The sequence below is a fragment of the Bos javanicus genome, chromosome 14 (assembly GCF_032452875.1).
Source record: "Bos javanicus breed banteng chromosome 14, ARS-OSU_banteng_1.0, whole genome shotgun sequence".
Taxonomy (NCBI): domain Eukaryota; kingdom Metazoa; phylum Chordata; class Mammalia; order Artiodactyla; family Bovidae; genus Bos; species Bos javanicus.
The window spans coordinates 26,482,197-26,503,777 of record NC_083881.1 but is presented as its reverse complement, the minus strand read 5'-3'; the positions used below and the strand labels follow the sequence as shown (position 1 = coordinate 26,503,777).

Sequence of the window (21,581 nt, the reverse complement as noted above, 5' to 3'; positions counted from 1 at the left end):
TCCAGGCAAGAATACTCACATGGGTAGCCATTTCCTTCTCCAGGGGATCTTCCTAATCCAGGGACTGAACCCAAGTCTCCTGCACTGCAGGCAGATTCTTTACCATCTGAGCCACCAGGGACGCTCCATACAGGAGGTACAGTTGTTGCTTATTTTACATACAGCAGTGTATGTCTATTAACTCCCAAATCCTAATCTGTCCCTCCTCCACTTCCTTTCCCCTTTGGTAACTATAAGTCTGTTTCCTTCCTGTGCCTGTGAGTCTGTTTCTACTTTATATATACATTTGTGTGTATTATTTTTTAGATTCCACATGTAAGTGATAGAATATTTGTCTTTCTCTGACATACTTCACTTAGTATGATAAACTCTAGGTCCATCCATGTCACTGCAAATGGCATTATTCCAGTTCTTTTTTACAGTTGAACAATATTCCGCTCTGTGTGTGTGTGTGCATGCACACATCACATCTTCTTTACCCATTCAAAAAAATGTACATTTTAGAGAAAGGAAAAAAAACACCTTACTAAAATACGGATCACATATTGGGAAGGTGGGACTAGGGCCAAGAGGACCAGTTCGAAGGCTCTTACAGGAACTGAGGTAAGAGTTGCTGCTACAGAAAAGAGGGAGATGGAGCTACCTGAGATAGGACTACCCATCAGCCAGCTGACCTGGCTTCTGCCTGGATGCTGGAGGATGAACAAGAGTCTGGGAGGACAGCTCTGACCTGGGTACCTGAGCAGACGGTAATACCGTGCACTGACGTGTAGGGGACAGAAGAGAAAGAGAGTTTTGTATAGGGTGGGGGCAGGTGGAGAAAGTCCACCAGGAGCTGCGCAGTTAGCAACTCAATAAATATGAGCGCAAAGAGCACCCTAGGGAGAAAGCAGAGCCAAGGATACGACAACTCAAGTCACTGACAGACAGAAGAAAGGCAAAGTCTAGGAGCAGATGAGATTCCCTGGAAAGAATGGCCAGAAACATTCTAAAGGAACCAGAGAAAAGACCCATGGCAAAATCCTGCAGAACACCAACACCGATAGAGCGGAGAGAAGAGCCAGCTAGTGAGATGGAAGCAGACACCCTGAAAAAGCTGCAAGGAGGAAGTGACGACAAAGTTCAAATGCTGCAGAGAAAGAAGTGGCCACCAGACTCTATCAGTAGGAGGTTAGTCACTGTTAAGAGTGTTTCTACAAAATAGTGGAGGCAGAAGCTCAAGCACTCGGTCACAGCGATGACAGGAGGAGGGAACCAGTGCAGAGGCTCCCAGCTGTGGACTGAGAAGCTGGAGACCAAGTCAGGCAGTTGTGGAAGTGGACGGATCAAGGACGAGAATCTGTCTCCCTGGTGTGAGAAAAATGGTGCTGTGTTCCATCACAGGTCAGGTAACCCTTAGCCTCTCTGTGCCTCAGTATGGAAGAGGGATAATAAGGGCATTTATGTGATGGTGGGGGGTGCGGGGCGGGGTGTCTTAGAATTAAGTACATGAATGTTTGCAAAGCACGTAGAACAGTGCCTGCTGCTCAGTAAAACACAAATGCTAACAGGAGGCGGCATGGAGAGTAAAGGGGCTGAGGAGAAGCACACGGAAGGGGAGATGCTAGGGCGAGGTCCAGAGCACCGGAGACAAGACCTGCCTCCTCTGCCAGGACAGTGAGGGGAGGGTGTGAGGATGAGAAGTAAACGAGACAACGTGGTCTCATCCCCGTGGCCTCAACTGGCTTGAGTTCGAAGGGAGGCAGTGGTTGTGAAAAAAGAAACTGAAGAAGACACAATAAATGGGAAGCCAATCTGTGCTCATGGATCGGATGTATAGCTGAGATCCTTTGCTGTTCACCTGAAACTATCACAACATTGTTGACTGGCTAAACCCCAATATAAATAAAAAGTTAAAAAATAAAACAGATAACCAAAAGGACCTACTGTACAGCTCAGGGAACTCTGCTCAAGGTCATATGGCAGCCTGGATAGGAGGAGAGTTTTGGAGAATGGATACATGTATATGTATGGTTGAGTCCCTTCACTGTTCACCTGAAACATCACAACATAATCAGCTCTTCAGTTCAGTCCTCAGTCGTGTCTGACTCTTCGCGACCTCACGGACTGCAGCACGCCAGGCTTCCCTGTCCATCACTAACTCCCAGAGCTTGCTCAAACTCATGTCCATCGAGTCAGTGATGGCATCCAACCATCTCATCCTCTGTCACCCCTTCTCCTGTCTTCAGTATTTCCCAGCATCAGGGTCTTTTCCAATGAGTCTGTTCTTCACATCAGGTGGCCAAATTATTGGAGCATCAGCTTCAGCATCAATCCTTCCAATGAATATTCAGAACTGATTTCTTTTAGGATTGACTGGTTTGATCTCCTTGTAGTCCAAGGGACTCTCAAGTGTCTTCTCCAACACCACAGTTCAAAAGCATCAATTCTTCAATTCAGCTATAATTGAATAGCTGATTCTATTATCAGCTACACCCCAATACAAAATAGAAAGCTCAAAAGAAAAAAAATACTGTTAAACTGTTCAGTTTGCCCAAAGCAATCTACAAATTACACAGTCCTTCTCAAAATTCCAATGGCATTTTTCAAAGAAACAAACAACCCTAAAATCTGTATGGAACCACAGGAAACCCCAAGAATTGACAGAACCAAGGGGCAGGGTCAGAGGGCACTGTGAACCTGAGGTCTGAAGCCAGCTGTGAAATGACATCCTGTTCTCGAGCTTCCTTTTCTCATCTGTAAAGCACAGATGAGACCACCAACTCTAATTCATCAAGACTGGAGTATATACGTAAAGCGCCTGGCACTGCATCTGGCACACAATACATTACGCACATGAGAAATTTCAGATACACAGACTATGTTGACCAGGCTGAGTGACCTTGACCCAGTTACTCAGACTCTCTGTTCCGGTTTCTCACCTGTGGGGGCGGGGTGGAAAGGGGGCCCTCCATTCGAAGACACTAACCTACTAGCTTTGCAATGAGACTCATGTCTGTACTTAGAGTTAGCTATGCTTAAAGTACAGCCGTCCTCTTCTGAAACTCACACTTTTAATGGGAGAAAAACAATCAAAATTTCAAGAAGCACAGATAATTGATAAAAAGTGATTACAAAGATAAATCAAACACACATATACTATGTAAGTAATTCAGTGAAGCTTCAGTTCTCAATGTGAAATTGCCTGGACTCACTAGTAATCCTAAAGCAACTGCTCCCCAAAGGTAAACCAGCACCAGTTTACACGGGACTGTAAATTTCTCAGAACATGCTCACTCGTCATGCCATGCAGGGGCATCACAGGCAATCCCTCGGCCTCAGCCCCCCTGGAGAAAGGCAGCGGGGGCTGCAGGGCACCAGCCGGCACCACCTCCAGGAGAACAACCTCAGACAACCCCTGGATCTTTCCTAAATGTGAGGAGCCCCTGCAGCCACTGGAAGTGAATTTTCTAGAAGAAGGAAACCTTGCACTTCCTCTTCTCCACAGGACCGGAGGCGCACTCTCCGGGCTGAGCACCACCACCAGACAAAACTGCCCACACAACTGCAGCCTTCCCACTGAATTACCAACCCAAGGGCCCAGAACACAGCTTCGAGGCACCAGAGAGCTCTGATCTAAGAACCGGGCGCTGGAATATTGTATTTCCCATTCATCTGCTGAACAAACCAATACGAAGTGAACTAAACTTCTTTAAAAACCTCCTTTTCCAGTAACAAGGCACATTACCGTCAAATGTCTTCTTCAGGGATGCCATGAGGGTGACTTAGCCAATAACACATTTCGTTGTACAAAAACTGTATTAAAATGCTTATTCTCCACTCGGATTCATCTCAGAGGTCTAACCTGGGATGCTTCTTTCCTCTGATGCCCTGACCACGCAGGTGGGAAGCCTCCCTCGTCAAGAAGCCATAGGAGATGAGATGTCAACTTCAAACCATCCTTGACCTCAGCTTCCACTCTTGTAACACAGAAGAGATCACAGAACATTTCTTTAGAGCATCTCCTTCCCTAATGACCCACGATGACCAGACGTTTCCCCAAGCCTAGAGTCCAGAGCAGGTCACCTCTGCTTGATGGGTCCCTGCATGGATCAACCCCTCCCAAGGAGCTGGGAGACCCCGGGCATGGCCCCCAGAGCCCCACACAAGACTTGTCTCCAAGCTCATACTCAGTTTTCTGTGTCTAATCATCCTGGGTGGACCCCATTTCAGCACAAGCTAAGTCATGTACAGATGTGAGAGTTGGACCATAAAGAAAGCTAAGCACCGAACAATTGATGCTTTTGAACTGTGGTGTTGGAGAAGACTCTTTAAGAGTCCCTTGGACTGCAAGGAAATCAAACCAGTCAATCCTAAAGGAAATCAACCCTGAATGTTCATTGGAAAGACTGCTGCTAAAGCTGAGGCACCAATACTTTAGCCACCTGATGCAAAGAGCTGCCTCACTGGAAAAGACCCTGATGGTGGGAAAGATTGAGGGCAGGAGAAGGTGGTGCCAAAAGAAGATGAGATGGCTAGATGGCATCAATGACTCAATGCACATGAGTTTGAGCAACTCCTAGAGACAGTACAGTCAGACACGACTTAGCAACTGAACAACAATGGGTTCACACAAACATTTACCATCTTTAACTTCTACTGACTATTCTCAAACTTAAAGGTCGTTTGTAAAATTACCGCCTCTCATCAAAGATGAACGATGCCCAATAGTGACATCTCTCTACACGTTAGAAAAGCCAAGAGAAACAGTCACAGAGAAATGAAGGAAGAAACGTTGGGGCAAGGTGGGGAGGCAGAAAAGCAGCATCAAGAAATCTGGGGAAAACCAGCTTCCTCCGGCCCCCGACACTCTCTCTGCCCCAGGTAACTTAAAGCAGCTCTCTGGACCTCAGCTTCCTCCTCCAGGACAGCATGACCGTAACCATGCCCTCACTTCCGTCAAAGGGCTGCTTAGACATGATCTCGTTTACCTGCCGCAAGTGGCTCTTCGCAGACTGCCTGGCATGCGCTGGACGGACACTGACACCGGCTGTCCCCCAAACACAGGCACCCACCTTAACCTGCAACTTCCAGGGGGCAGACACAGGGCTGGCGGGAAGGGACAGGAGGGCTGCAGACGAGCCCCGCAACAGGCCACTTTCCCAGAAAGGCAAGGGGATGGAAATCTTGCTTTCACGTCTCCAGAACCTGGGAAACCCCAAATGGGAGCACTGAAAGACTGGAGCCCTAGTCCGATTGCTTGACCCTACACAGCAGCGGTGAGGAGGCACCTGCTTTGTTCAAGGTCACCCAGCTAGTCAAGGTCAGAATGAAGACTCGGCCTAGTGCTCAGACCCCTAGACTGGGTCTGGTGCTGTTGTAATGTATACCCCATAGGGCAGAAGAGCGAGCCCCCCATTCTCAGACTAGACAAGCAGTATTTGTAACACCATCGGGCCAATGTTAACAGGCAGGGGAAGCAATCCGGTTTTAAAACAGGACATCCAGACACAACCTGTGGCGTGAGCGCTACTTATAACTTGCAGCAACTCCAAATAAGGCGGCTTCTCAACGTCCTGGCCATCCTGTTATCACTGACCGCAGCGTTCTCTCTCCAAGGTCACTAAGCTGAAGGAAGGAACGTTCATTTGCATAATGTCTGGTGTATTGAGTCAACTGTGTTAGGAGGATTTTTTTCTTTTAACCAGCAGCATATACTTGCTTCTCCAGAATGCTTCTGGGAAGCCCTTTATACACACACAGACACCTGCTCTCTGCACCACCGCTCCTGAACCCCTGCACCCCTCCAGAGGGTGCCCGGAACCACCCAAGCTTCCCTGGTGGCCCAGATAATAAAGAAAACATCCAATTCAGGGCAGATACAGAAAGAGGTCGTACAACCAAGTTGCAAGCTTTTTTTCAAAGAGCACCATTTTGACTTGGAGTGGAAAGGAAACTGTCAAACTATAGCTATTCAGGCATTTGGCAGGCGTTCTTCTCAAAAGTGAACAAAATAAGTCTGTCACTTCAAGGAAAACAATTGACAGTTTTGTTGCCAATGATAAAATCTGAGCTTCCAAAGCAAAAGCCATAATTTTGGAAAATCTCTATCTACCATGATGAACTTGACAGCCTCCCAGAACTTAAAAGACTTTCCTGATTAAATGGGTACTGATATTAACAAATGTGATTTTTAAAAAATACTGTCTAATAAAATGTGTTGACATATGAAAGATTTGTGTAATTCACTGAACCAATATTTTCCAAATTACCAACACATGATGTTACAAAACCACGCACAGATAAAAGGCCCATTCAAAGCGCAAAACACACCAACGAATTTTAATGAAACCAGAAACAAAAATTTCACTCATATGATTTCCGAGTCCACACTGCAACTAACCTTTAAGAAACTACTGCTTTTGGTTTTAGTGTAGTATCAAATTATCTGAAAAGGCTATTCAAATATTCCTCCCTTTTCAATTACAAATCTGCATACCAGATTTTCTTCATGTTCTTCAACCAAAACAGCATATTACAACAGATGGAATGTACAGCAGCTATCAGACTCTGTCTTGTCTTGAACCAGACATTAAAAGAGATTTACAAAAATATAAAGTAATTGGGGTAGGGGCAACATACAGGCAGAGGACTAAGAGGTGTAAACCATTAGGTATAAGATAAGCTACAAGGATATACTGTACACTGAGCCATAAAGAAAAAAGGAAATAATGTCATTTGCAGAAACACGGATGAACCTAGAAATGACCATTCTAAGCACAGTGAGCCAGACAGAGAAAGATAAATATCATACGATATCTGTTATATGTGGAATCAAAAAAAAACACCACCAGAAAACAGGAACAAACTTATGGCTACCAAAGGGGAAAGTGGGTGGGGGAAGGATAAATTAGGAAGTTGCAATTAACATATCACACTACTGTATATAAAATAAATAATCAACAAGGGCTTACTGTATAGCACAGGAAACTATATTCAACATTTTCTAATAACCTATAAAGAAAGAAAACCTGAAGAAATATATATGTGTCTTGGTGTTGTCTAGTCACCAAGTCACGCCCGACTCTCTTGTGATCCCATGAACTGTAGCCCACCAGGCTTTTCTGTCCACGGGATTTCCCAGGCAAGAATACCAAAGTGGGTTGCCATTTCCTTCTCTCTATATGTATAAACAATTTCTGTGCTATACACCTGAAGCTAACATACTAGTAAGATATGTAAAGCAAAACTATATACTTCAATTAAAAATAAAGGATTTTTTATAGAGGATGTAACATACAACATAGGGAATATAGCCAACATTTTATAATAACTATAAATGGAGAATAATCTAAAAATTGTGAATCACTCTATTGTACACCTGTGACTTATACTGTACAGCAACTATACTTCAATTTAAAATATTTTTAAGTAAATATAAAGTAAAGCCCTTCATTCTCACTAAACTTCTGTTTGGGAAAATAATTATTTTTCATAAAAATTATGTTGTTTATATTAACATGCCATGGATTTAATGTTATTTTAAATTAACTAAATAAAATGTTTAAGCAGTTTTCATTTCAAATACAGTAACTACCAATAGATATAACCTACGTAAACAGCAGCTTTTTGGGGTTCTCAATAAGAGTGTAAAGTGGCCGCAAAACCACAAAACTTGAGAACCACAGCTCTAACTTGATGATGGAGACCCTCATCACTAGTCACTGCTCAAAATGCCACATACCAGTAACCATATACACACCTGAAACTTTTATACCATGAAACATTTTAAACATGGCAAAACAAAAAACACCTTTCAAATACAATACCTGGCCATGGAAAGCAAGACTTCTCCGTGGAGAACTAGAAACTCAGTAGTTTCCGATGCTATAATTGCCAAAAGGACCAGACGTCCTCAACAAGAGAGAATCAGACTGTCTGACCCAAGCCGCTTGCTTGGCTGGGCTGCCTGGCTGTCAAGGGAGGTTGGGTGAGAGATGCACAGAAGAGAAGTGGGAGAAGAGACAGTCCCCACAGCCAGCAAAGCAAATGCCAGGGCGGTGTCCAGGGTGTAAAAGGAGAGTTTACTATTAACATCCTCAGGCCTCCATCCACCTGCTCTTCTCTTTTTACAGGAATGTGACACTTCCTGCTCCCACCTTCTTGTCTGAAAATCGGGAGGACCCGAAGCTCTGATTCATGTGTCTTAGCATCCGTAGGCCTATGAGATGAGTGATGTAAATATTATCCCCATTTCACAAACAGCAGAACTGAGTTTAAAAGGACTTCTGTAACTGGGTGGGAGCACCCACACCCCAACCTCAAGTCTCTTGGGGTCTTGTCTGAAAGCCTTCCACACACTGCTTAATGGTTCTCAAGTGTGGTTCTACTCCAGAAGCCCCAACACCACTGGGAACTTACAGAAACTTGACCTCCCAGACCAACCAAACCTATTCAGTTCTAAGTTCTCAGCAGAGCCCAGGAGTCCGGGTTTCACCAAGCCCTCCAGGTGGTTCCAACGTCTGGACTAAAGGCCAAGAAACCACGATGCCACAGGCAGACACCCACTGGCCAGGACAGTGATCTCAGGTGTTAGAACTGCTACCGTCAAGTATCAATGCCACAGGCTGGGGGCCGGCACTCCAGGCGGACGGCTCACAGCTCTGAGGGCCAGAAGCCCAAGACTGGGGAACTGGCAAGGCAGGCTGCATCCTCAGGCTTCTTCCCTGGGCCTGTAAGCGGGTGTCATCACGTTGTGTGCTCACGTGACCTCTTTGTGCAAAAGAAGGGAGAGGGAGAAATAGTTCTTCTTATGAACCACTGATTCTACTGGATTAAGGCCCCAGCCTTGTGACTTCATTTAACTCTAACTACCGTCATGAAGGCCCATCTCCAGTCACACTGGGATTGGGGGTGGCCCTCAGCACACTGATGTGGAGGGACACAATGCAGTCTGGGGCTGACTTCAGAAGGAAGAATGCTCAGGCCCCAAGTGAGGCTGGTACTGCTGATCCAGGCCCTTGGCCTCAGAGCCTGCAACATGCCAGGACGAGGAGAAAGGGGTCACTTGCAGCTGCAGCACCTGCCGAGGGAACCCCAGCCCTGCGGGGGCCCAGAGTGGCTGAGCAGGACATGGCTCCCCCGGGAGGCGACGAGGGAAGGAAAGGCACCCCTACACTGGTTCCTGATGCTGACGGTGGGCATCCACTCAGGTGCCAGGCCCTGTGGGAAGGCCAAGATGCCCTCGCTTCTTTCATCCTTGTCACCCCGTTACAGGAAGGAAATGGGTGGCTTAGAGATCAAGTAGCCTGCCAAGGCCACTGTAGAGGCACCAGCAGTGTCAACAATCGTGAGGCTGCTCTCAGAGCCACGGCCTTAACCTCTGTCTCCCCTAGAAGGGAGAAAAGGGTTCCAGCTCACTGATGATCTTCAATCAGAGAGGGCCTCTAGGCACCAGAGGCCACACAGCACAGGGTGCCAGGGACAGGCGCTAAGGCAACACAAAAGACCAAGCCACACAAGGAAAATACCTGACTTCACTGACAATGGAAGAAGTGCACCAAACTGGCAAAGGACAAGAAGTCCCACGATGGCAAGGGCAGAAACAATGGACAACCCCACACCACGGAAAGGACTGAGCTTGGAGGCCAGGCACCCTGCAGAAAACTGGCAGCCTGGGACCCCCCTCCAAGAATATGCCCTAAAGGGACATGGAGGTGGACGAGAAGGGCGCATCCTCACAGCCGCATGATTTCAACAGGGAACACGGGAAATGACCTAGATGCCCGTTAAAGGAGGATGGGCAGATGAAGTGGCATGGCACAGGATGCCGCTGTCTGAGCTCTTTGAAAAGATGAAACAGAGCTGTATGTGTTGATATGAAAAGATCAGCCACCGTACTGTGAGAAAAGGGAGTTACAATGTGTCTGCACTGTGATAACCTTCCTCCCGCTAAAAACCAGAGGAATAATTTGTGGACCGGAGTTTACTGGGGTGGGGGCTTTCACCTTCTACCTTATACATGTTTTATGGTGTGAATATTTTGGAATGAGCACACTTACAATTAGGCAGATGGTAGAAAAATAGTTTATTAAAATTCTTTTTCCTATGTCAAATTGATCTAGCTTCCCTCCAAGTTCTTCAAACTAGTGATGATGTTGGCTAAACCTCACAAAGCCCTGTAGTCCTCACAGGTCAGCAGGGGCACCTGTGCTCTGCACTCAGCGCCCCCTGCTTCCCTTCACTGCACTTACACGCTGTGCAGGGTGACGAAGGTCTGTGGGCAGGGAGTCCCCTGAGCGCAGACCTGAGTATACAGTGGGTGTTAGTCGCTCAGTCCTGTCCGACTCTATGCAACCCTATGGACTGAAGCTTGCCAGGCTCCTCTGTCCATGGAATTCTTCAGGCAAGAATACTAGAGTGGGTTGCCATTCCTTTCTCCAGGGGATCTTCCCGACCCAGGGATCAAACCTGGGTCTCTCGCATCACAGGCAGGTTCTTTACCATCTGAGCCACCAGGGAAGCCCAGTGCCCCTCTGTTATCCCAGGGCTCCCTGAGTGCCTAGCACAAAAAGTTGATCAAGTGAACAAGGCAATCTAGAGCTAGCATATCAAATCAATACTAGTGATATAAGAACATGTCAATACAAGGCAGAAACACATTTCACTTTCAAGGGAATTTTGGAGAAAAAGGTTTATGAATCTCTGAAATGGCCACACACACTCCAAACATTCTAAAGGTACAAAACCGATCCATCTGTCTAAATTTCTTAACAACAAATGATAGATGTCCAAATTTTCTACATTCCTGCTCTGGAAGCTTAGAAAATATTTTCAGTCTACTCATCTGAAATCATAAATCAGGCTTAATTGAATCAAAAAAGAAGTCTATCAACTCCAAAGCTTCCTACCGTGACTAATTCTTTCCCAAATACAAAGTGTTACGCATTTCTCGAGGGATGGTCCAGAATGTGAGACATTGTCCGTGAACCTATAATCAGACTTCCAACTCATACAGTTAGTCAATTCTCACTTTGCAAGTCCTCCCACCCACCCAGCCCTGCACAGCTAAGGTCTAATTGCAGAAGCAGTCACATGACAGTGAGACCAGAGACAAGTGCCAGGGAGGACACTGCAGCCACTTACTGAACCATCACTAAGGCCTCATCCACATCAAGACCCCAGCCGCTCTCTCTCCAGATGAACCAAACATACAGTGAAATAACAAATGCAAAATTCTTTTGAGTTTTTAGAGGAGAGGTTCTCCACAAAGGCATCAGTCACCAAGTCCAGGAACTAACCAAAGTGTTTATATTATAACCAACAGCAAGTAACTAAATGAAAACACTACAAGGACACACTTGCCTTCATTTTCAAGCAGGCAAATCACTATAATTCTAATTTGACCATAAACTAAGGCTGTGTATGGAATTCTAATAACCTTCTTTTCAAGGCAGAGTGATCAAATGATCAAATCAAACATCAGCAGTAAATGGGACAAGAGATATCATGTTCCCTGACACAATGCCCTGAAGACCGACACACCATTGCTCAAAGGTTACTCTGACCAAAAAAAAGCCTTAACCTAAGTCTAAACAGGGTGGGTGTGTGTTCCCAAAGTGTGTTAGTTGCTCAGTCGTGTCCAACTCTTTGCAACCCCATAGACTGTAGCCTGCCAGGCTCCTCAGTCCATGAAATTCTCCAGGCAAGAATACTGGAGTGGGTAGACATTCCCTTCTCCAGGGAATCTTCCCAACCCAGGGACTGAACCTGGGCCTCCTGCATTGCAGGTGGATTCTTTACCATCTGAGCCACCAGGGAAGTTCCAATGTCAGGAGTATAATTTGTTAATCAGGTTGCTATTAATAAGTTGACTTATCACAAAGAGAAGAAATTCCTGATTTCTGAAAGTCACCACATTGTAACTTCCATGAAGTTTCACCTGCTGCACATGCCAAAAACATGACCCACAGAGAGGCACACTGATGACCTCGTTCCCTCCAGTGATGAACTCCCGTGAACTTTTATGCAGAGCCGTGTCCAGAGTGCCTGCCCCAGGCGTAGCACTGTCCCTAGCGCTGGAAGACAGCAACTTCCTTCGTGGAGCTCAGCTGCAGTCCAGCAAGGAGTCAGAGTCAACTAGTAAAATACAAGTAAAATAAGTGAAAAGAAAAACAAGAGAATAACTACAGCACCAGAAGGGAGACAGGCAATTTGGAGGAAAGGGCACGATCTTAAAGTGGGGATGGGGAAGCCCCCAGAAGAGGACTCTGAAGGTCTGAAGTAGAATGAGGGGTGGGGGGTCAGTGGGCAGAGGGTGCAGGGACTGAAAGCTAGGTCCTCTGCAGTTTCAAAACAGTCCAGAGGAGGCAGGCGGATGCGGAGTCCAGGCAGGGAGCTGCTGCAGGAATTCCTGCAGGAAGAACAGCCACGTGGGCTGGTGGCAGAAGAAGAGCCAGGCGGTGTCGGACTCTGCACATAGTTCTGACGGCAGAGCCGAAAGGCTCTGAGGACACATCTGATGCAGTGAGAGAAGGGGGAGCAGGGGAGGAGTCAAAGAGCATCCCCAGGCCTCCATCTCAGACAGCTACTGCCTCCGAGAGCAGCCCAGGTCTGGCCGCACACAGGACGCACAGTCTCGGGAAGCAGGCTGTGAGGGTGGTGTTCCCTCCCTTTATCACCGCAGGGAAGAAGCCTGAACTGGCAAGGGTTTTGTCTGTATAAGGTAGTGCTGGAAACAAAACAGGAGCCTGGATTTCCTTCCCAAGTGTAGGGTTTTTTCCACTATGTCATGTGGCTTTTTTTGGTCTTCCGTTTGTTTCTTTAAGGTAGAGTGTTACCATATATGGAAGATGGAGAAGCCTTGTTCCGAGGCATCTCCGAAGCTGGCCTGGACCCACAAGCCGCCTCACCTGAGCTCACCTGCAGCTGGCTCTCAGGCAGCTCCCTGTACTGGGCACAGGTGGGCCCTCTGTATGCTCGCCTCGCGCAGGGGAGGACCGGCGATTCTGAAAGGGAGCCACATAACTAGGAGCACAACGACGGCCCATCCAGCCCTGGGAACCGGAACACGCTCCAGGGCTGAGACTCGGGCATCGGCTCCCAGCTCTGCGCTCCCTGAGGAGGCCGGTCTTTCTCACCATCACCTATGAAATCCTCACATCCTTCCCCAGACACGTTTCTCACCCCAGGAGACATGCACTCAGCTAATCCGTAAACTCGAAAAGCAAATGTTTCAGACAGGATGTTTCTCTTTCTCATTTGCTGCTGCCAGAAGGGTGTCCTTCCTTCTCCCTCCCTTCTGTGTCACCTGCACCCTCCACGCTCCACCACCGCCCTGCTGGGCTGGTCAGTCCCTCAGTCCATCTGCTCACCCGGACAGAGAGGCCAGTTCTGCCTAGCGCTAAGCCACTCTAGTCACTGGTATGTCCATCTCCATGTGGGTAATTAGAGCACAATGGTGGCTAGGAAGGCAGATTAGGGTACTGAGGCCAAGAGGAGGGGGCCTAAGCAGGGCGACAGACAGCCAGGGTAGGTCTCAGGAGCAAAGACTGTGGCTGGAGGCAAAGGAGGGGCAGAACCAGCAGGGAAGCCAAGGCAGGTGAGCGGGGCTCCGGTAGAGGGCGTGGCCTGCACAGCAGCTGGAGCAGAAAGCAGGCAGAGGGGTTCAAGGCCAAGGCAGAAAAACCAGGGTCCTGGAGGGGCTGAAGGATGAGAAAGTCTTAAGAATCACGCCAGAAGCCCTGGCCTGTGTGAAGACAATGAGAAGCCAATAGAGGGTATTCAGCAAAGAAGTGACAAGATGGGGCTTTGCAGGGAAAGGTCACTTTGAGCACAGTGCGAGGCTTACTCCTGATTCCTTCTCTGGGAACCTCTGCTGTGGTTGCCCCCGAGAGAGCAACTGCTGCGGAAAAGGTCTCATCAGCTGTGCCCAGCTCCCTCAAAGCCTCTGGGCTCCAAACGGTCTTGACACCCTTGTAAACAAAACAGCATTCTGATCCCACTGTTCTCATTTCAGACAGAATTGCGGCAGCTCCTGAAATCAAACGAAACCTACTGCTCCTAATGGTGTCACAACTGCCAGTCACCCACTCTGTTCCAGTACAAGGGGAAAAAAAAGGTGTTTGTACACTCTTCCTGAAGTGCAGGATGGTCTTTGAATTAAAATGAGAAAAACTTTCTTAAAATGTCCACACGAGCTTCTACAGTAATTTAGAAAGAATTATTTCCTTTCAGTGATGCATACTGAAATACTTTAAAATAAAATACTGTGCTGTCTGGGATCTGTTTCTAAATAATACAGAGCACAGGGCAAGCTGGTGAGTGTGAATGAAATAAGACCAGCCTCGAGTTAATAATGAAGCTGGCGGAGGGTCTGTGATGGCTCACATGAGCCTTCTGTCTACTTTGATGTGTTAGAAAGGCTCTACTGCTTAGGCGTCCCAAAGTGTTCAGACTTCATACAAATCCGTCTTCATTTGTTCTGTTACTTTTCCCTATAAAAGATGATGACACCAAACATTACCCTCAGAGGTTAAGCTACAGTGATACACCAACACATGCTTCAAAAAGGAAAACTGACTTTAGAGCAAGTTGCTCAATGGTGTTTTTGTATCTTCAACACCGAAAAGAAACTATTTCAGTCAAACAGTTCTACTCAGCACTGCCAGGTGTGCAAAGCTAGAGGTGATTGTATTAACACGTATTACTGCGTCTCCAAACCACCTCCTTACATTCAGAATACATCTTCTGCTTCATTTGTTAACTCCCAACTCTACATAGGAAACATGTTCAGTAAACGTGACGCTATGACTTTCAGAGTCATTACTTTCAAGGTTGCAAAGGACACTGGAGGTTCAAGTCAGTCAGCCATTTGAGGTTTTTGTCTCTAGATAAATGTGCATGTGTAACCTGCCAGGATTTAGATGGTAATCTAGTGGCTCAGAAGGTAAAGACTCCAGCTGCAATGCAAGAGGCCAGGGTTCAATCCCTGGGTGGGGAAGATCCCCTGGAGAAGGAAATGGCTACCTACTCCTTATTCTTGCCTGGAGAATCCCATGGACCGAGGAGCCTGGCAGGCTACTGGGAGGGGTTGTAAACAGTCAGACATAACTGAGTGACTTTCACTTTTCATTGCTGCCTATACCACACACAGTAGAAAATGGGAAGACCCTTCCTAGTATCACTCTGAAGAAGCATCACTTTAGAAATTAAAACATTAGTATCTCCATGTTGTGTTAGAGCTTCTATCATAGACAATCACAGAATGCAACAAAATTCTGTGCGCAACACTTTTCAAAAAGCAAACTTCCCCATTTTGCACTTCCCCACGATGCGTGTGCAGTGTTACTCCTCACTCAATGTTTAAAGTCAAAGTCATCAAATAACGAGAGATTTCATTACCACCCTGCACTGACAGAGACCAATATTAATTATTGTTTGAATTAACCTCTGAGCCGTGGTTTTCATCAGCACTCAGAAAAGACAGGGACGATTTCTAATTACACGCCACCCTCATTATAAGTCACCAGGCCGCAAAGCTGTATCTGATGAGGCTGCCACACTTTTGCCTTGAGACTGCTTTGGACTCCATTATAACCTTCTCCCTGAAATGGAATTTGAAATGGGATTTGGCGAGCCTCAGAGATGCTCTCCCCAGGGGTGACCATGTTCGTCCCTTAGGACTGGGATGTGGGACTGCATGGGAGTCTATGAGTAAAAGTCCTGTGCTGTGCTAAGTCGCTTCAGTCACGTCTGACTCTTTGAGACCCCATGGACTGTAGCCCGCCAGGCTGCTCTGTCCATGGGATCCTCCAGGCAAGAATACTGGAGTGGGTTGCCATGCCCTCCTCCAACTCACGTTTACACTTTGCCATAAAGATGGGCAGCAGCGTCTTCTCATAGCACCACGTGGACAAGACTTTGTGGGTCCAATAAGTGGAACAGAACTGAAGGGACCATTGCTGTATCACACTGATTGTTTCTCCAAATGTTAACTGGCTCTGGTTGATTTTGTGTGAAAATAACCTGACGTGACAAGGGAAAAAAATCCAACAAGAGAGAAGATATGTGGTGTGTGCACTCACATCTGGTGCATGCACATACATACATCAGAAGAGTATGACCTAATTTATTTTTTGGCTACACCGAGTGGCATATAGGATCTTAGTTCCCAGATCAGGGATCGAACCTGTGGCCCCTGCAATGGAAGTGTGGAGTCTTAACTGCCAGACCACCAAGGAAGTCCCAAGAGGAATAAAAATTGAAAAATGAGTTTCAGTTCTCTCTCCCACCGCCAACCCTGATCTCATCCCCCAAAGACAATTCAGTTTCTTGTGTACCCTTTCCTGACTATGTGAGCACACAGATGTGAGTGCACACACCACATATCTTTCTAGCCTTTTCTCAGGTGGGAATCTGGGAGGCAGACATCCAAGCTGCCGGTCAGCATGCCAGCTGCAGCCACTCCACAAGGCAGATTCAGTGCTGCCTCTGGCAACCATGCCGCTCTCTGAGGGACACATTTCATTCCAGTCTCAGAAAAATGCATCGTCTTTAAATCCTAAAGGTGTCAGGCTCGTCATCCATGACATAGATATGCACACCTAGAACACCTGGAGATTAACGACTCAGGTACGGCCTTGTACGATTGCTAAGACGAGGTCAAGAGCAGTAGAGGGCAGATAAAAACAGACCTGCGAGCTCAACCCAAGAAGACATCGAGTTTCCTAATCTTGATTAGAACTGGATTTTAAATTTGATGAAGTCAACGCTCCGTTAGCATGGCAGTTTACCAGCAGTAGCACAGGTGGCCCATTAGAGACACACAGAATGTTATCTCCCACAAGGCAGGCGGAGAGAGCTGAACGGCATGCACACCACTCGGCCGTCCACATGGTGGTCACAGAATCTGTCCCCCATCAGGCATGCATTCGGGGTTTTGTTACTGAAAAGAACACTGCTGCTGGGACTGCCATCGTCAGGGAGATAGTGACAAGGTTTTTAAAACTGAAAAGCCTACACGAGAATCACAATGAATTAAGAACATGTATTTTGGGACTTTCCTGGTGGTCCAGTGGCTAAGACTCTGAGCTCCCAGTGCAGGGGGCCCAGGTTCGATCCCTGGTCAGGGAGCTAGATCCCACATGCTACAACTAAGACCCAGAGCAGCCAAATAAATAAATAAAATTTAAAAAAAAAAACATGTATTTTGATATCTCAAATGTATTCAAATTTTGAAACACTCTAAGAGAACCTTTCAGGGACTTCCCTGGAGAAACAGCAGGTAAGACTCTGCACTTCCAACACAAGGGGTTCGGGTTCGATCCCTGGGCGGGGAACTAAGATCCCACATGCTGCACGGCCAAAAACAACAACATGAGAACCTTTCATCTACACAAAATATAAAGAAGAAACTGGTATCTGGAGAATTCTTTCCCCAAAACTAAGAGTGAATTTTTTAAAGCCTTTAAGAACAACAAGCATGAACAATATTACTAAGGGAATTAAGACTGCAAATTTAAAAGAATTTCTCAAACTACTCCTACCAACCTGGATGTGTGAATCTCCAGTCTTAAATACTCCAATGCTAATAACAAATTTAAAATATTTGAGTTGATGCAAAGTATTACTAAAAGACACTTTTAAACTCCTCTATAAGAAAATTCTTATCTTTAGATGTCAATCTCTATATTGCTGCTATTAGAACTAAAGTTTCCTTTCACCCTTAAACACAGTTTCAATTTCTATTTAGAAACCTAATAGTGTACAGGATGTGAGAGACATCATGCTTGGTCCTGGGAATAAAAAGTAAACAAGAAATTCCTGATGAACCCTAACAGGACACAAGACGATTTGGCACTCTAATAACTCAGTTACAAAATAACAGCGTTTACCTGAGTTGTTGTTTCTGTTTTGTTTTGTTTTTTTTTTTCAATTAAATCAAAACCTGTAAACCTACTCCTATAGGTTGTCTGCTATGGGATACAAAAATAAGATGAAGATGAAACTTACTGATTTCAACTTATTGATGATGAATGCTTTTTATACTATACTTATCTTCGCCACCTTCTTCTAACTTCACGCTGAATTCTATCAATTCTAAACACAGGACTGACCCCTCTAAAGGAATCCACCATTTCACAAAGTTAATCAAAATATCGCAAGCTATACAAAAACATCTTGGTTGCATCTTAGGGAATGTACAATTCAACTACCTATTTTAGAAATCAAACCTAACCCTTAATAGGCACAATCAGGAAAGTATTAATAAAAAAATACTAAAACAGACGTAGACCGTCTTCAAAGAACTTATAAAACAGGACTCTAGATCTATCAGGGCAATGTCATCTTAAAAACTGTGCAAAAGCAGCATGCTGCAGGCAGAGCCCAGCACCAAGGAGAGAGAGGTGGTCCTCCAGGGGAAGGATCAGGCAGCGAGGACCCCATGGGGGCCTTGCGAGCGACTAGAAGGCAAGATGATGCTACATCTCACCTGTGTGTTTACTGACTGAGTCATCTACAAGTGGACGTGAGCATCAACAACTAGATAGAAGATGATATAAGGGAAGGACACTGGATTCTTTTGCTAAGAATCAGAAATGGCTTTACAGAAGTAGCACTTGAAACAGAACCTGAAGACAAACAGGATTTTGACAGGCGAAGGGGGAGGGGCGGTGGAATGGATGCAGGGCAAAAGAGCACAGAGGCACGGAGGCCAGAAGCTGCTGGGTGTTCATGGACCAGGCGAGCCTGGTCACAAGACCTGTTTAAGAACAGCAAATACCACACCCACAAAGCCAGGCTGGCATTAAGAACGAAAGACCTGAGTCTCCTGAGGGCAGTCTCCTGAGTCTCCTGGGTGGCCTCCTGAGACTTCACATCTCCTCTAAATTCACCCACACCACTCTCTTCCTACTTCCCAAATTCACAGCTTTGTTTTACTCCCTCCCCTCTCTCGGACCACTCTACTTCAATCCTGCGTGAAAACTATTGCCTCCAGGAACTCTCCAGATCTTAATGGTAAACAATGTTTAAAAGAACTTCCCTCTTCTTCACATATGAAAATTAACTTTCAGCATGTTCACTTTTTCTCACGACAAAATATCTTCACTGACAGATTTAAGATATCTTAAATCAGCAAAGCATAATGAAATTACTATACTTTTGTCCTCGTAATGTAAAGATACATGTGTGACTCTCTAATTCATCTTTTTGTGTGTTACAACTCTAATTCTTACTTTTTAAATGACTCTTCAAAAGTTAGAGCAAGACCCGCCATGAACAAGGCCTGTAACATGCGATTACGTAACACGTGGCCCAGGATAACCCACGCGGTCCTTCCATCACCCAGGCTGCTCAGACCCGGTTTCGGCGTATGGTTTACATTGTTCCTACTTAACCAGAAGTGGAATTCCAGTCAAGCATAAAAATACTCCCTGGCCTCATAAAATTCACTATTTTATCAAATGTTTAAAAATATTATGTACTCTAAATAAGTGCCATACTAAATTATTCCCGTCTACTTCATGAATGTCACACCAACTTAAGCAATTCAAAATGACTCAACTACCTAATCCACATTCAAATTTGAACCATTTTAAATAATTCTGCACAGAGGTAATTAGAAAACAAATAAAAGATTAATCAGAAAACTTGCTACATCACCCAACAACAATCAGATGGAATGAGTATAATCACCACATAAAAGTCTGTGGGTTTGTATTAAATACTCTGCGCTTTTTGGAACTGCAGAGCTGGAGTTTGCTGACAAAATGGGATTCATCCTTTCAGGATGCTCACAGTGAGGAGGCACCTGACTGTTTTGGAGTCAAGAATGTCTCCTTAGGACTTCTCTCCTGGTCCAGTGGCTAAGACTGCGCTCCCAATGCAGGGGGCCTGGGTTTGATCCCTGGTCAGGGAAAAAAAGGGGTGAGGGGGAGAGCTCACGCGCCACAAGGAAGATGGAAAGTCCGTGTGCCAAAACAAAACTAAGACCCGGTATCGCCAAAACAATAAAAATAAATATTAAAAAAAAGTCTCATCTACCCACTGTGTGTGTGGCTCTGGGTAAGTCCTAAATTTCTTCATCTATAAAATGTCATATGGATCACAATGCCAGTGTTAAGGCACCTGATAAGCAATAAAACACAGTACAAATGTGACTCACTCTATTACATTAACGCTGATCAATGCACACGAGTTGACGTAAAGAACCATGTGGTTTTCCTCCCTGTTTCCTACGCGTGTCATCTTCGTCCTTGTACTTTAGCTCGACACCTCAGTGAGGGGGTGGCGTGCATTTCTCTGAAGCCCGTGGATCAAACCATTAGGAAGAATCCTGCCATTTTCACTCCATGAGGTTTATTTATGGATACCTCACCATAAATTAAGTCGGTAACACTCAGGAAGTAGTTAGGAATAATGGAGTATGGCTTACATTAACAGCACTTAATATTTTTTGCAAACTTGGTAAAACAGCAAGTTATCCTGAACATGTAAATTTTGTGTGTAAGCCCAAGTCTAAACTTTCAATGAGCCCAATTTCTCAATGAAGCCCAGCAATTCAGTAACCATCGATCTAGAGCTATGAAAGAAACAAATAAGCATGTTTACACCTATACACCTCTTCGTCCCCAGTGAATTTATGCTCTGGTTGAATGGGCAAGGCCTAAACAGGTAACCTCACTTCCTACTCTGTGGGGCAAACAGACGCCCCCTCCCATCTGCCCCCATCCACTGCTCCTGCCCGCCTGTCACCACAGGATGGCTGGGCAGGGCCCAGGTCGGGCTGGTCCCCCACTCCTGGCCTGCGTCCCTTCCCCACTCTCGGGAATCTTGCCCTTTGCTCTCCCATACTGTCCTATACAATCTCACAAATGGATCTTTCCCAACTGTTAAGTCTCTGCCATCTGATTCTAGAAAAAGGAGGAGAGAGAAACGTCGCCTGGTTTGGAAGCAAAGGGAGAACACACTGGTGAGCCTGCCCCACGGTGACTGCTACAGCCAGTGTGTGACTGTGCGGACCCTTCACAACCCAGGCGGCTGCAGGAACAAGTGGGCCTGGACATCAAGCCGGTACTCCACCAGCCCAGGCATGCACCCTAGAGAAAAAGCCTCTCGTTAACATCACAGGCACCCCAGGTGCCCGGGTGGCCCCAAGGCTGTCAGTCCCCAAGTAAGTTGGCCAGGCCCAGAAGCTGGACCAGATGGACCAGAAGCCCGGGAGTCACCCAAGACACCTTCCTCTGACATCTCCCACCCAACTACCAAGGTAACCTGTGAAATCCACCTCAGCCCACCCACCTCTGTCCACATCCACACCCACCACTCGAGGCGGGATCACCACTTCCTCTCATGACTAGGCAGTGGTTTCCCCAGCCCCTCGAACCCTGCCAACCTGTGTGCAGCAGAGTGACTGTGGGCTCAGGCCAAGCAGGAGGACCCCAGCTCATGCTCAGCTTCCTCAGGTGAGCCAGTCGTGCATCTCACTCAAGCACCCACTACCCGCCCCGCAGCACCATGCACTCCTCTTTTTTTTTTAAACAATTGTTACAGTTGCAGTGTTACATGTGTGTGCCGCTATCTGCTTAATATCCATCCAT

General features: G+C 46.2%; 1 protein-coding gene across 3 annotated transcripts in view; it reads right to left on the bottom strand.

Annotated features, from left to right (window-relative positions):
• Nucleotides 1-21,581, bottom strand: part of CHD7 (chromodomain helicase DNA binding protein 7) — a 190,338-nt gene that overhangs the window by 142,694 nt on the left and 26,063 nt on the right. The window contains exon 1 of one of the 3 annotated variants that reach the window (XM_061438815.1): nucleotides 15,839-18,838. The exons of the other annotated variants lie outside the window; for them this stretch is intronic. The gene's annotated coding sequence lies outside the window, so the exon portion shown is untranslated. Of the gene's footprint in view, nucleotides 1-15,838; nucleotides 18,839-21,581 lie in introns of those variants that run through there. 3 annotated transcript variants of the gene reach the window in all.